Source organism: Rhea americana, unplaced genomic scaffold (assembly GCF_003343005.1).
Source record: "Rhea americana isolate MKP2758 unplaced genomic scaffold, rheAme1 scaffold_1, whole genome shotgun sequence".
Taxonomy (NCBI): domain Eukaryota; kingdom Metazoa; phylum Chordata; class Aves; order Rheiformes; family Rheidae; genus Rhea; species Rhea americana.
The window spans coordinates 11617926-11622963 of record NW_028185038.1 but is presented as its reverse complement, the minus strand read 5'-3'; the positions used below and the strand labels follow the sequence as shown (position 1 = coordinate 11622963).

The following is a 5038-nucleotide window of genomic DNA, read 5'->3' as shown; positions in this document are numbered from 1 at the left end:
CAGTAGGTGCTCCACAAGACAGCTGGAGTTCTTTGGAGGACAGGATTTATGGCGAGAAGGTACCTCGAACATGACATTTAATGTAATTTGTATATAGACCTGTGATATATTGAGCAAAGCTAGATGCAAAGGAGTTTGAACATGTTTGGTAATACAAGATCAGATCCCCAATGACTAAAGCTTGACAATTAGCCAGGAGTTTGGCAGCAGGACAAAGCGGGGTATTTTGCTTTTACTTAATCTCTTCAGGAAGGCTTTGTCCCCTTTTTAGATCATCTGTGACTTCTCTGTGCCTGTCATACAGTTTCCTTCTGTCTCTTTCGTGGAACATCAAATCAGTGGAGATGGATTATCTTTTACATCTCAAAGCAATGAACCCAGTGAAACCAAGGAGCCTGGGAGCTAGAAATGCCCACTTTCAGGCATCCATGCATTCAGTGAGATTTCTCCTGCTATGACCTGCAATATATGCTGAGCTTATTTACAGATGGTAGACTGAAGAAGTCCTGACCTACAGTCTCTCTGCTCTGAGTACTTTCTGTTCACAGTGCTTTGGATCAGGTAGAACTTGGGATGACCAGGTCACAGTAGGAAAATAAAATAAATTAAATCAAAATAAAATAACATAAATATACTGAAAGAAACCTTCTGTGTCAGTAAGGTTTTGCAGGCTTCGTCAGCCTTTGCAACTTTGTGTTCCCCAAGCACAGACCCGGAACAGAGGAACCCCTGGCTTTAAGGCTGGAGGGAGGTAGTGGGGAGTACGAAATCGCTGTACACAGCTGTGCAGGTGCTGTATTAATGTTATCAACAGTGGGAGTAAAATAAACTCTCCAGTTCAGGGAGTAAGCCGAGTCCCTTGTTTTGCTCTAGAGTCTCTCAGGTGAATTTGCGCAGGGCAGTGGGTAAACTGGCCATTTCAGTTCACATAAGGCAGGATCGTGAGTTGCAGAAAGAGTGCCTGCCTTTACCTTCAGAGGGATTGCAAGACTGCAGTTCAAAACCTTGCTAATACTATTCTGTTTCTCTTCTATCCTCTTTAAAACACATGGTTTTTAGTAGCTTTGTGATATATAAAGCTTTCCCTTGCATAGTCCCGTAGCAATCAGTCTACCTCCCAGTATCGTCAGGGGAAATACACGTGTTGTCTTCAGAACATGTTCACTGGGATTCTTGGATCGTGTCAGCATATGACCTTGACAGGATTGGGAGTGTGGGGCTCAGTCAGGTACATTTGGCGCCTGACTCATAAATACAAGGTTGACTGGATGAGATGATTTCTTCCCTCAGCCGATTTCCCTCCTCTCCACCCAAAGACTACCTTGCTTGTGGACAAGGAGCCAAACAGTGCAGGAAGGAGCTCCTTTGCCACTCCAGTTCATAATCCAGAAAATATCAGAGTAAAGCAGCTCAAGTTTTCAGATGGCTTAATATGCCAGAGGTGGAGTTTCACCTCTGCTATTGGGAACAGAGGCAGAGGTGGATGCCTGAGAATAGCTACTGCCAAGACTCCAGGTCATCCAGGTTTGGAAGTCAACACTTAATTTCTTCACCTTGTCTATGGAGACGAAAGATTTATCTGAAATTTCTCAGAAGCATCCCAATTTCTTAATTTATATTTTTAAATTTGATTGAGAGGATCCACTCAAAGACACCAGGAGAACCTCAGAGACACCAAATGCATAGGCAATTTGATATTTATTTTAGAAGAGATTCACTAGGTACTATTTAGGTTTACATATGGCAAATGGTATCTTGCCTTAAGAGATTTAAGCAACAGTCATTTAAAGCATTGCATAGTGCTGCAGGCATTTCTGTTACTACTTAGGGAAGCACTAATAGCGCTCAGCATAAAGATAAAGGCTCACAGTGAAGCAGCATGCTGTTGTCTCATGTTTCTTTTGCAACCTTTTCTAAGAGATCATCTATCTGCTTTGACAACTTTTCTCCGATGAGAAGAGTTTTCTCTGCAATATACCAGTTTGGCATTATAGTATCTGGACAGTATTCAGACTTACGATCAAGCTGAAAAGGAAGGGAATAAAAATTAACAAAAGAAGCTTACCTCTCTTCCTATTTTTAATTATTTGCTAATGATCTATTTTGTCATTTAATTCATGCTTCTTTGATTGCTCAATGAGAGAAGAAAAAGATCGATATCTGATGTTCAGCTTCTGCTCTTTTATGAGCCACTCAGCCTTATAGGAAATTTGAACAGTTGCCCAGGGCACTGGGTGTGGAATCTAGTCTTAGAGGAGCCTCAAATGCTTTTTTGAGCTATAAAAGATAAAAAAAGGAGGAAAAACCTTTTCAATTCTTTACTCATATTTGTAAGAACTTGTTGTGTATATCTTTCATCCTGTAGTCATAATCCCTTCTGCAGTCAAAAGAATCATCATCATCACCATCATTATAATCAACATACCTACAAAATTAAAAAAAAAAAAAAGCTATTTCTCTTAAAGATTCAGCCTTTTTTTTATAAATTGTGAAAAAACTCCTATAACCTTTTGGGCACTGGTAACCACATGTATGGGACAAATGCAGCCCTGACAAAAAGCTCACTCCAACAGGTAGCATTAATGCAGGCAGTGTGAAAAGTAAAGTTCCTTCTCACGTCTCCCAGAAAAGCTGTATTTACCTACACTGAGATTTTCTGAACAGTGGTTTAAAATACAGTGCTGAGGAATGCATTATCTGATCATCTAAAATGATACGTTGCAGATAGCGAATGTTTTTTCTGCCTTTGTCCATGGTATGACCTTGTGTAACCTTGTTTTACAGCTTTGGTTAACAAGGAGTAAAAAGGCATGTTCACTCTACACAGAAAATTTCAGAACTTTCCCTGTTTTCATACAGGAAATAGCCACAAGAGGGCATCTTTTTCTTGGTTTCTTCCACTCGAGTAAATGAAGAGCTTAATTATTTCATAAATTGTTTAGCATAATTCTTGAAAGATGACTCTTCTGTTATTTACTGCACCAAGGACATGTGTACTGCAGCAACAGTAGCTACTAAAACAAGACCATTTCCAAAAGCTTTTCTTTAACACTTCACAGAGAATGAAAACTGTTTCTACAAGTAAGAAGTGGAGATATTCATACTACTTTCCTTTTTACTTGAGTCTAAAACTTTTCCAATATATGAAACATGTTCCTGACATATTTTATTCCTAGCAGTATTATTGTTTTCAGAATGCAAGAAAGCCCAATCTTCTGGACTAGAAGATTGCTCCAAAATAGCTCCGAAAAAATCTGTAAGAATTTTCCTTTCAACTTCCTCCTCATTTTCTTTGTTGAACATCTGGTGTGAAGGGTGGGTACTTGCCGAGTACCTGTGATGTTCAGCTAGGATATGGGAACAAAGTAGAATACAAGTGTCATTTCCTATGAATTTAAAATGCAAATTGGGTTCTATCTGGCATCATACCAATCAGAATTGTGTATATATGTGTGTGTATGTATGTATATGTATAATATATATACATATATGTACGTTATACAGAGCCACCCAGAGACTAAAGCAATCGAAATTGCTATTGCTGATAATGAAATGAATGTGGAAAATCAAGAACAAAATTCCTTTTTGAAGCTCTTCAAACAACAGAAGTCATTGGCAACTATGAAACAACCTGTCTTCAAACTCCTCTGTTTATTTAGTGGGAATATAAGACATAAGTAGGCAAACAGAGTCTGTGTATCTCTGTTTGCAGAGCTTATGAAAACACTACCAGCTTGGTACTGTAGTAAGGAGCTGCTTAAAAACCTAGATAAAAAGTGCAAAGCTGGAATTTGGTGACATGTGAAAAGCATATTTAAATCCTATGCTGTATATTCATACCACCCATCTGACTTCTATGGGCATGTTAGGTGAGGATGAGGAACTGCTAAGGTGGCAGTGTGGTGGAAACTCCAGTATGTTTGCTCCACTGGACTTTGGTTCTGCTGTTCATTTACTGGAGCAACAATCCCAGTCTGTTCTGCAACCATTTTTGCCAGCTGAAGGCTTTCAATCTGAGCTCTTTGCTGATGGAAATGATGCCAGTTTTTGAAAGAGCCCTAGTGTGTCCTGTCTGGAAGTGTCTGATATTATCTATGCCATGTGTTCAATGGCTCTCAGCCTGTGGGCAGCAAGGCTCTTCCTTGGGTAGCCACAGAAGGAAACATGTTGGAGAGAAGGGTTTGGTGTAGGAGGGGGTTGGTCCAGGAGAGGAATTCTCCCTTAGGAAGTGGTCTGCTGAATGAAAAAGTTGGAGAACCACCGATGTAGCACATTCCATGGGCAAAACAAATAAATGAAAAGGCAGATGTATCCCTGGTAGCTACAGCTTTGCACATGAGTTACTCTTAACTGTTAACCAACCTCTAGTTTTGGGCCAATGCTCAGATGTTTTCTCTTTATCAGAAAGTGTAGCGGCTTGCCTTTTTTTCATTCTCAGTCTACGACCCACTGAACTGCAATTCAGCCCCAGTAGGAACATGTCATGGGAGTAATGTACGGCACCGCGAGGGAACCTGAGGCTGCCCTGAACACTGTGACCCGAACCAGCACCTGCGCAGGGTGCTGGTAGCACTGGGTGCGATGCCCCTGAGCGAACTCACAGGTGCGTGGTCAGTCAGTGCAGGAGAGAGCCGGGGTCCAGGGCGAGCGGTGGCGAAGCCGCCGCTGCAGCGTGCGGGTCCGGGGTCCCAGGGTGGCGGGTGGGCAAGCTGCGGCTGCCAGCGCGGTGCACGGTGCGGTGCTGCTGCGGAGCTGGTATTTGCTGGCGGCCGGGGCTGTGAGCCGCGCCGGGAGCAGCCGGCAGCGGAGGGGGTGCGGCGCGGCTGGCTGCCACGCTCGCCGAGACGCGCACACACCCCCGGGCGCCAGGCAGCCCATTTGCTGGAGGGGTGTGCATGTGCGTGTGAGGGAGTGGAAAGGGGTGGTGGGGATGGAGGCAGGGAAGCCAGGGGAAAGTCTGACACTCGGCGCAGAAGGAGGGAGACCCTCGGCCGCCGCCGAGCCCGGCAGGAGCCCGCCTCGCTCGCAGCGCCAGCGA

General features: G+C 43.4%; 1 long non-coding RNA gene across 1 annotated transcript; it reads right to left on the bottom strand.

The window, feature by feature from the left end:
* Positions 1-2065: 2065 nt before the first annotated feature.
* Positions 2066-4708, bottom strand: LOC146601836 (uncharacterized). The gene is made up of 2 exons (XR_014898332.1): positions 4602-4708; positions 2066-2277 (listed from the first exon to the last, which is right to left on the bottom strand). It is a non-coding gene; the product is annotated as an uncharacterized LOC146601836 (long non-coding RNA).
* Between the last annotated feature and the right edge of the window lie 330 nt (positions 4709-5038).